The sequence below is a fragment of the Capricornis sumatraensis genome, chromosome 1, assembly GCF_032405125.1.
Source record: "Capricornis sumatraensis isolate serow.1 chromosome 1, serow.2, whole genome shotgun sequence".
NCBI lineage: Eukaryota > Metazoa > Chordata > Mammalia > Artiodactyla > Bovidae > Capricornis > Capricornis sumatraensis.
This window is the reverse complement of record NC_091069.1, coordinates 68,444,033-68,455,713: the sequence shown is the minus strand read 5'-3', so window position 1 is coordinate 68,455,713 and position 11,681 is coordinate 68,444,033.

Below are 11,681 nucleotides of genomic sequence, written 5' to 3'. Positions count from 1 at the left end.
GATACGTATGAATGCAAACATTCTCAACAAAGTTCAAACAAATAGAATCCAACAACGCGTGATCACACAGCATGATCAAGTAGGGTTATTCCAGGAATGTAAAGATTCTCCACTTTATACAAATCAATCAGTGTAATATACCATAATAGAATGTGAAAGATAAAAACAATATGATCATCTCAATAGATGCAGAGAAATCAATCAACAAAACCAGCATCCATTTATGATAAAAACTCTCCAGAATGTAGACTGAGAAGGAACTTACCTCAACATAAAAGAGGCAATGTATAACAATCCAAAGTGAAATGCAGATGGCGACCACAGCTATGAAATTAAAAGACGCTTACTCCTTGGAAGGAAAGTTATGACCAACCTAGACGGCATATTCAAAAGCAGAGACGTTACTTTGCCAACAAAGGTCCGTCTAGTCAAGGCTATGGTTTTTCCAATGGTCATGTATGGATGTGAGAGTTGGACTGTGAAGAAAGCTGAGCGCTGAAGAATTGATGCTTTTGAACTGTGGTTTTGGAGAAGACTCTTGAGAGTCCCTTGGACTGCAAGGAGATCCAAACAGTCCATTCTAAAGGAGATCAATCATGGGTGTTTTTTGGAAGGAATGATACTGAAGCTGAAACTCCAATACTTTGGCCACCTGATGCAAAGAGCTGACTCATTGGAAAAGACCCTGATGCTGGGAGGGATTGGGGGCAGGAGGAGAAGGGGACGACAGAGGATGAGATGGCTGGATGGCATCACTGACTCAATGGACGTGAGTCTGAGTGAACTCCAGGAGATGGTGATGGACAGGGAGGCCTGGCGTGCTGTGATTCATGGGGTTGCAAGAGTGGGACATGACTGAGCAACTGAACTGAACTGAGACTTTACTATATTAATCAACTAGCTCTATTAATTTCTGATGGCATTTTTAGGGTGTTCTAGGTGTACTTTTATGTCACCTGCAAACAGTGATGGATTCACTTCTTTTTTTCCAATATGCATTTATTATTTTTTCTTCTTTGATTTCTGTGGCTGGGACTTCCAGATTATGTTTAATAGTAGTAGCAACAGTGGGCACAATTGCTGTGTTCCTGATCTTAGTGGAAACACATTTAAGCTTTCACTGTTGAGAATAAATTCACTTTGGATTGTCATACTCCCACTCAGTTCAGTTCAGTTCAGTCACTCAGTCGTGTCTGACTCTTTGTGACCCCATGAATCGCAGCACGCCAGGCCTCCCTGTCCATCACCAACCCCCGGAGTTCACTCAGACTCATGTCCATCGAGTCAGTGATGCCATCCAGCCATCTCATCCTCTGTTGTCCCCTTCTCCTCCTGCCCCCAATCCCTCCCAGCATCAGGGTCTTTTCCAATGAGTCAACTCTTCACATGAGGTGGCCAAAGTACTGGAGGTTATTGATATTTCTCCTGGCAATCTTTATTCCAGCTTATGCTTCCTCCAGCCCAGCATTTCTCATGATGTGCTCTGCATGAAAGTTAAATAAGCAGGATGACAACATACATCCTTGACGTACTCCTTTTCCTATTTGGAACCAGTCTGTTGTTCCATGTCCAATTCTAACTGTTGCTTCCTGACATGCATACAGATTTCTCAAGAGGCAGGTCAGGTGGTCTGGTATTCCCATCTCTTTCAGAATTTTCCACAGATTATTGTGATCCACACAGTCAAAGGCTTTGGTATAGTCAATAAAGCAGAAACAGATATTTTTCTGGAACCCTCTTGTTTTTTCCACGATCCAGCGGATGTTGGCAATTTGATCTCTGGTTCCTCTGCCTTTTCTAAAACCAGCTTGAACATCAGGGAGTTCACGATTCACGTATTGCTGAAGCCTGGCTTGGAGAATATTGAGCATTACTTTATTAGCATGTGAGATGAGTGCAATTGTGTGGTAGTTTGAGCATTCTTTGGCATTGCCTTTCTTTGAAATTGGAATGGAAACGGACCTTTTCCAGTCCTGTGGCCACTGCTGAGTTTTCCAAATTTGCTGGAATATTGAGTGCAGCACTTTCACAGCATCATCTTTCAGGAGTTGAAATAGCTCAACTGGAATTCCATCACCTTCACTAGCTTTGTTTGTAGTGATGCTTTCCAAGGCCCACTTGACTTCACATTCCAGCATGTCTGGCTCTAGATTAGTCATCACATCATCATGATTATCTGGGTCGTGAAGATCCTTTTTGTACAGTTCTTCTGTGTATTCTTGCCACCTCTTCTTAATATCTTCTGCTTCTGTTAGGTCCAGACCATTTCTGTCCCTTATCGAGCCCATCTTTGCATGAAATGTTCCCTTGGTATCTCTAATTTTCTTGAAGAGATCTCTAGTCTTTCCCATTCTGTTCTTTTCCTCTATTTCTTTGCATTGATCACTGAAGAAGGCTTTCTTATCTCTTCTTGCTATTCTTTGGAACTCTGCATTCAAATGGGTATATCTTTCCTTTTCTCCTTTGCTTTTCGCCTCTCTTCTTTTCACAGCTATTTGTAAGGCCTCCCCAGACAGCCATTTTGCTTTTTTTGCATTTCTTTTCCATGGGGATGGTCTTGATCCCTGTCTCCTGTACAATGTCACGAACCTCATTCCATAGTTCATCAGGCACTCTATCTGTCAGATCTAGTCCCTTAAATCTATTTCTCACTTCCACTATATAATCATAAGGGATTTGATTTAGGTCATACCTGAATGGTCTAGTGGTTTTCCCTACTTTCTTCAATTTAAGTCTGAATTTGGTAATAAGAAGTTCATGATCTGAGCCACAGTCAGCTCCTGGTCTTGTTTTTGTTGACTGTATAGAGTTTCTCCATCTTTGGCTGCAAAGAATATAATCAGTCTGATTTCGGTGTTGACCATATGGTGATGTCCATGTGTAGAGTCTTCTCTTGTGTTGTTGGAAGAGGGTGTTTGCTATGACCAGTGCATTTTCTTGGCAAAACTCTATTAGTCTTTGCCCTGCTTCATTCCGCTTTCCAAGGCCAAATTTGCCTCCAGGTGTTTCTTGGCTTCCTGCTTTTGCATTCCAGTCCCCTATAATGAAAAGGACATCTTTTTTGGGTGTTAGTTCTAAAAGGTCTTGTAGGTTTTCATAGAACCGTTCAACTTCAGCTTGTTCAGCGTTACTGGTTGGGGCATAGACTTGGATAACTGATATTGAATGGTTTGCCTTGGAGATGAACAGAGATCATTCTGTCGTTTTTGAGATTGCATCCAAGTACTGCATTTTGGACTCTTTTGTTGACCATGATGGCTACTCCATTTGTTCTGAGGGATTCCTGCCCGCAGTAGTAGATATAATGGTCATCTGAGTTAAATTCACCCATTCAGTCGATTTTAGTTTGCTGATTCCTAGAATGTCGATGTTCACTCTTGCCATCTCTTGTTTGACCACTTCCAATTTGCCTTGATTCATGGACCTGACATTCCAGGTTCCTATGCAATATTGCTCTTTACAGCATCAGAGCTTGCTTCTATCACCAGTCACATCCACAGCTGGGTATTGTTTTTGCTTGGCTCCATCCCTTCATTCTTTCTGGAGTTATTTCTCCACTGATCTCCAGTAGCATATTGGGCACCTACTGACCTGGGGAGTTCCTCTTTCAGTATCCTATCATTTTGCCTTTTCACACTGTTCATGGGGTTCTCAAGGCAAGAATACTGAAGTGGTTTGCCATTCCCTTCTCCAGTGGACCACATTCTGTCAGACCTCTCCACCATGACCCGCCCATCTTGGGTTGCCCTGTGGGCATGGCTTGGTTTCATTGAGTTAGACAAGGCTGTGATCCTATTGTGATTAGATTGACTAGTTTTCTGTGAGTATGGTTTCAGTGTGTCTGCCTTCTGATGCCCTCTTGCAACACCTACCATCTTACTTGGGTTTCTCTTACCTTGGGTGTGGTGTATCTCTTCTCAGCTGCTCCAGCAAAGCACAGCCTCTGCTCCTTACCTTGGACGAAGGGTATCTCCTTACCGCCGCCTTTCCTGACCTTCAACGTGGGATAGTTCCTCTAGGCCTTCCTGCGCCCGCGCAGCCACCGCTCCTCGGGTTGCTCCTCCGGGCCACCACCCCTGGCCTCGGGCGTGAGGTGGCTTCTCCCGGCCGTACTCCGAAAATAGTCAGGGGGGCCACAAAAATCCCCCACCTGCAGGCTGGTGGGACTTTCCCTACTCTAGCACATGTGAATACCTCACACTGTCCTATACTAAACTAACTTTTGGCACATATTGGACTCATTACCTGCTCATAAATATGCCATTAATACATACATCTAATTATAACAGACTGAATTATGGGAAGGACATGCATGGTAGAGCATCTTGTAATATAACCTGCAGTTATCAATTAAGACTGTCAATCAAAGACCCCCCTGGATTATGGAAATGACTTTGCCTTAAAAACTCTGTACCCCAGCCTTCCAGGGCCAGGTGCCTCCCGTGGTGTGGCCCACCTCTTTCTTGAGGTGTTGTCTCTGTTCTTTCTTTTTGTGTGCTCACTTGTACCCAACTCTTTGTGATCTTTCTTTCCTTATTGTTAATACACTTTCTTGCAATGGGTAAGACCTTAGATTCTTCTTTGCACCCTTACCAAGAACCCAGGCCCACAGGAGAAATGGTTTCCCAACTCTCTTTCAGCTAACAGACCTAGACGAAAGTCAAGTACCTGGTGGAAGGTCAAGTACCTGGTGTAAAGTCTTATCAGAAATAGAAAAGAGGCTAAAATAGACGAAAAGATCTGCAAGGAAGAAACACAAAGCCAAGGAAAAGAGAGAGAGAGAAAGAGTGAGAAGAGTTTTCAATATCCTTTTCAGTCCCTAGGTCCAGAGTGTCTATGGTCAGATCCTTCCTTGTTCTCATCAGGACCATGATCCACTAAATTCTTTGCTTAAATCAATTTGAGTAAGATTTCTGCCGCTTGACTAATAGTAAGGCATATTACACTATATCTGAGTCATGGCAAAGATTTTTAAAATCAATGTCACTTCCACCTTGAGGAGAAAAAGAAACTGTGGGAAACAAAATTCATTTTAAACACTATTAGTTAAAGGTATCTGATATTTTTCTTGAATTTGCTTGAAAATACTCTAGTTTGATGTATATGTGTGCGTACATTAATCTGTATCCCAGGGATAATGATTTAATATTAACAGCCAGATCAGAAATCCACACCCCAGGCAGAGGTGATTAGTTAGCAGTTGGAGGATCCTAATCACTCTCCCATCCCTTGAAGGAGGCTTGTACAGCACTTTACAAATTGCTATCTGAAATTGCAGCATAACAGATTTTTTTAAAATAGTGAAATGAGTGTTATTCAAAATATATTGCACAAGCAACTATGGAGAACAGTATGGAGGTTCCTTAAGAAACTAAAAATAGAGTTATCATCGGTTCAGTTCAGTTCAGTCACTCAGTTGTGTCCTGCTATTTGCGACCCCATGGACTGCAGCACACCAGGTCTCCCTGTCAATCGCCAACTCCCAGAGTTTACTTAAACTCATGTCCATTGAGTCAGTGATGCCATCCAACTATCTCATCCTCTGTCATCCCGTTCTCCTTCTGCCTTCAATCTTTCCCAGCATCAATGTATTTGCAAATGAGTCAGTTCTTCACTTCAGGTGGCCAAAGGATTGGAGTTTCAGCTTCAGCATGGGTCCTTCCAATGAATATTCAGGACTGATTTCCTTTAGGATGGACTGGTTGGATCTCCTTGCAGTCCAAGGGACTCTCAAGAGTCTTCTCCAACATCACAGTTCAAAAGCATCAATTCTTTGGCCCTCAGTTTTCTTTATAGTCGAACTCTCACATCCATATGTGACTACTGGAAAAACCATAGCCTTGACTAGACGGACCTTGTTGGCAAAGTAATGTCTCTGCTTTTTAATATGCTGTCTAGGTTGGTCTTAACTTTTCTTTCAAGGAGCAAGCGTCTTTTAATTTAATGGCTGCAGTCACCATCTGCAGTGATTTTGGAGTCCAAAAAGATAAAGTCTGTCACTGTTTCCACTGTTTCCCCATCTATTTGCCATGAAGTGATGGGACCAGATGCCATGATCGTAGTTTTCTGGATTTCGAGTTTTAAGCCAACTTTTTCACTCTTCTCTTTCACTTTCATCAAGAGGCTCTTTAGTTCCTCTTTGCTTTCTGCCATAAAGGTGGTGTCATCTGCATATCTGAGGTTATTGATATTTCTCCTGGCAATCCTGATTCCAGTGTTATCATATGATCCTGCAATCCTACTCCTAAGCATATATCAGGAGAAAACTATAATTCCAAAATATATATGCACCCCAATGTTTATTGTAGCATTATTTTACTTGCTGTGTTTTCACATGACCTCTTCTCTGTGTACAGAGAAAGTTCTGGCATCTCTTTGGCTTCTTATAAGGACACCAGTCCTAAAGGATTAAAGTCCCACTCTATGACCTCATTTAACCTTAATGGCTACACTAAAAGCCTTATCTCCAAATTCTGTCATCTTGAGGGTTAGGACTTCAACACTGAAATTTGGAGGGGACACAATTCAGTCCATAACAACTTCTATACCACAGTCCAAGTGACCTTCCCAAAACACAAAGCTGCAAACCTTTCCTGTTTGGATTCCCCCATCCTTACCCCCAGCATTTTTTGCCTAATTTCTCTGGCTAGACCTTTTCAGTACAATGTTGAATTGAAGTGGCAAGAGTGGGTATCCTTGTTTTAATCCTGATGTAATGAAAAAGACTTATCTTTCACCACCGAGTATGATATTAGCTGAGCGTTTTTCTAGAGATGCTCTTTAGCATGTCAAGGAAGTTCCCTTTTATGTTGTTGTTGTTTAGTTGATGAGTCATGACCAACTCTTTTGCAACCCCATGGACTGTAGCCCACCAGTCTCCTCTATCCATGGGATTTCCCAGGCAAGAACACTGAAGTGGGTTGTCATTTCCTTCTCCAGGAGATCTTCCTAACCCAGGGATTGAACCCACATCTCCTTCATTGGCAGGTGGATTCATTACCACTGAGCCACCAGGGAAGCTCAAGTTCCCTTCTACTTTTAGTTTATTCAGTGTTTTTATAGTGCAAGGGTGTTGGATTTTGTCAGTTGAGCTGATTGTGTCACTTTTTTGCTTCAAATCTTTCACATTCTGTGTCATTTAGGGTTCTCTGGTAGAGAAACAATTGACAGTGATCATTTTAAGGGGGTTGCAGGAGCCTTTAGAATAGAAAGGAGGCTGAACACCCAGCCTGGAATGAAACAGTTCCTGAAGGTTTCAGTAGTAGGAATCCCTGGTTGATCTTGTTTGGATATTCATGCTTCAAGGGCTGAACACTTTCTTTCTCTCCTTAAATCACACTGCTTAATATACTAAGTTCCTGATTGCATGACATTGTGAATGTACCTTATGCCACCGAGTTGTACACTAAAAAATAGTTAAAATGGCAAATTTTATGTTATATATATCTTCCCACAATAAACAAAAAATTTAAAATAGTCTAAATGCAGTCAAATACTGAAAAATTTCAGGAAGGCAATTTAGAGCAATGAAGCATAAATCTTTCTAGGGATTAAATGACACATGATAATATATGGAAGTAAACAAATGTTTTCAAGTTAAATAAAACTGATACTACTGTGTTTGACTTTGGAGGTAACAAAGATTGGTTGACAAAAAGTCTGAGAAACAGAAGATGATAAGACCCTGACATTTCTTCATTCTTCCAACGAGGAAAATACTTTTTTTCAGGCCTTGTCAGTTTCAGTACTGGGCTCTGAAAGGACTCTAAGAAAGCATAATTTATAGCATAGAGCAATACGTTTATCAAACTAACTTAAAGGAGTCTAATGGCTTATATTAATAATACTGGAAAAAATATTTCTTGATACTATATCTCTAAGATTAGATTCAATAAAACCTGGGGACTGGAGGAAATGGAGAAATATATACACAGTTTAGATTGGCCATGAACTGATCATGGTTGAGAATGAGTGTGAGTTCAAGGAAATTCATTATACCATTCCTTTTACTTTGTGTATGTTGGAATAAAGTATTAAATTCTTTTTTAAAAAGTTCTAGGACACAGAGTACAGTTGTTCTAGTTAGGTCACATGTTCACCCCCTGACTCTCCCAAGGAAGTGAGAGGAATGTTTTTCCTCAAGACTTATTGTAAAATAATATAATACAGTATTGTTGTAATAGTAAACCACTAGAGGCAATCTACATGTTTTAAAATAGAGTATTGGTTAAGGAAATATATGCATGTAATTGAGCATCATAGAACAATTTAAATGACGGGTTATTTATTCATTCACACAAAAATAAAATTGCTGCCAATTGTCTCTAAATGTTTATATTAATTCTCACCCTTCTCAGCGTTACAACTACATCTTCAACAAAAACAGCCATTATCATTTTTAAAAATGTGTCAATAGTATCATGTGTTCTTTATATATTATTTTCAAAGTGGAAAAATGCTAAAATAATATGTTTAAAGGACTGTCAATTAGGGAGGAAGTATACTGGCATCATGGTTGAATATCAGTATTTTTATTTCTCTTAATGCCTGTAATTGGATGTGGCTTAAGTTTTGAACTGGATTAATTCAGGATAGTTCTGTCTCTAAAAAGAATTATTCATTGAAGGCCTAATGATCCTTCAGTTTTTTTTTTTCTTATTTAACCTTATATTAATATATTTGATTCATTTAATCCTGATTGTCCATGAAGGAAAAAGTTCTCATTTGCATGTATTTGTATCTATTTAAATAAGGAATCATATCTAAAACATAAAATGAGCCTTTAATATGTCCTAATATTTAGGGCTAGTAATTATATGCTGTAATCCAAATGGTTATAATACTGCAAAATTACTCAATAGTAGAGAATATTTAAGAGTATTATTTTGTGTACAAGCTGTTTTAAGAACATAAGTGTTAGTTGTTCAGTCATGTCTGACTCATTTCAACTCCATGGACCACCAGGCTCTTCTGTCCATGGAATTCTCAAGGCAAGAATACTGGAGTGGGTTGCCATTCCCTTTCTCCAGGGGATCTTCCCAAGCCAGGGATCGAACCTGGTCTCCTGCAATGCAGGCAGATTCTTTACTGTCTGAGCCACCAGAGGTGTTTAAAGAGTATAAGAAAATGTTAAATAGGAAAAGGAGTAGATTAAGCTTGAATATTTATTATGATCACAACTATGTAAAAAAAATTTTTTTCTACTGCAAGAAATCTAAAATGCTAACCTCATTATACTTGAAGACTGAAAGAATAGATTATTTTCTTTTTTCTTTCTACTTATCTATATTTTTCAAATTTCTTTTACAGTGAGTACATATTACCATTACATTTAGAAAAATGTTTAAAATAGAGACTATTTCAGTTCAAATGGACAGAAACACAATCCAAATTAAACTAAAGAGGGAGAGGAGTTGAGGGGAGGGTGAGAAAGAAGGAAAGAGAAGTTCAGTGGAAGGACTTGGATTTAGTCCCACATGGAAATAATATCATCAGGTCTCTCTCGTCCTCCCTCCCCCTAATCGCTCAGCTCAGCCTCCTCTGTGTGGTGACCTCACTTTCTTCCACATTGCAAGTTGCCAGAGAATTAGGTTGCCCACAGCTCTCAGCTTACATCATCTGCTTTAGGAGTCTCAGTGGAAAGAGACCTCTCTCCCTCAACATCTACATATCAGTTCCAGAGAAGAACTCTTATAGGCCCTGCTTGGGCTGCATGCCCACCCCTGTACTAATCACGATGTCTGGGGAATGGGGTACTAAGATTGGGTTGGCTGGTGATGTATGCTCATGTCTGTTCCAGAAGAGATGTTCTAGTATTGGGAGAGATAGATAGTGTGATGGCCAGCCAAAATTCAGAAAGATATCAGGCAGGGATCTTCTATCTCCACTGCACCTTTCAAATTCTTAGCTGTGGCAAGTGGGATCTAGTTCCCTGACCAGGGATCAAACCTGGGCTCCCTGAATTGGAAGCATGGAGTCTTAGCCACTGGACTGCCAGGGAAGCTCTGGAGGAGTTCTTTAGTGATTCAATCTTGCTGCCCTTGAGTCTGCCCCTATGAAAGGCTAGTCTCCCTCACCCAACATGTTCCTGTTCGGTACTTCTTCAGCCACCAGCTTCTTACTGGCCTCATTATGGAGCCTGCGCATTGCCTTAGGCTTTGAACATTCACAGGCTTGTTTCCAAGTTGGGTTTTTCTGGCAATACAACTCCCCTCAGATCTCAGCTGGTGTTTTGCCAGTTTTATACCTGGGGATTCCATAAGCTAGGCGCCAACACCAGAAATCATATCTTGCCCTTGCAGTTACTCTTAGCAACAGATACCAGCTTTGCACTTCTTATGGGTTTTCAACTGTCTCCCATTATGGCACCCTGCCCCTGGGCGCTAACGCAGTGGGTAGTGTTTTTCCACGGGCACGATTATTAATTATATTTGGCAGGGAACACCACAGTTGTTTAAGAGAAAGGGACAAGAGAAACAGGGTTTTCTAATTTTTACCGTGTTTCTGGTGTGATTCCTGCCTCCTTTCTTTGCAACACTTTTAGATTGGAGCATAGATTTCAGCTTTTTCAAATCAGTAAGAAAAATTATTTGACACTCAGTGGTCCTGGATTGCTGGTCAGAGGCAGAAAGGGCCTCCCAATATGTTTTTGCCTTTCTGCTTTCAGGTAAGTGAGTTTGAATTCAAGCTCATCCTTTCCTCTTTGCTTAACAGGGTTCTTCTAGAATCTCCATGTTGGCATCAGTACATCCAGATAAATGGGGTACCATGTTTGATTGGGCCTGGGTCATGTGTCCACATCCAACTAGATGGGGTCTCCTGGAAAAAGGGAAAAGGAATGGGAATGCTGAGGTAGACTACAAGCTACCTTGTATCTTTAAAATTCCTTATAGAATTTAGGGCTTCAGATGAAAATCATCAAATCCAAAACTGAAAATATATGAGGAGGAAAGTTTCTTAGGATCACACCCTCATGCTTAAAAATTGCAAGGTGATCTCAAACAGAATGAGGAGTCAGAAACAGAGAACAACAAAAATAAAAAGAACACTTTGTCTTGTCTTCACACATCAGAAATGCAAGAGCCAATCCTGTAAATATTCAGCAGTTTCCTTAGCTTTTGTCAACTGGCAGCTTCCAAATTTTTGACAGGTAGAGTCTGAATTTCAGAAGTACTTCTAAAAGGTGCATCAGTGAATGTTCTGTCCATCCTTCTAATCTACATATATGTTTTGATTTTATAACACTGTTATTAAAATCTCATTTCTAGATTTATATTAACATTTAGTGGCCACCTAGAGAGTTCTTCTCCTTTTACCAGTTTTGAATCTCCTCACCCAGAAGCTCTTCTTGTTCCATCCTTTTTGGTTTTGCATCTTGGTTCTGTCTTGTCTTCCCCAATAGCCTCAAGTCCAATCCAGATACCTGGAATTGGAGCTGGCCCCTTTACTCAGGCAGACAGACTGGAAAATATAACTTCAACACTCTGCTAACTTAAAAAAACAACAACAACAAATCTTTAAATTTCAGAGTAATTTTAGACTTAGAACAAAGTTGAAAAGAGGGACTGAGAGTTCCTTTATATCCTTCATCCACTGTTTCTTAACTTTAACATCTTCCCTAGCCAGCATATAGGAGAAGGCAATGGCACCCCACTCCAGTACTCTTGCCTGGCAAATCCCAT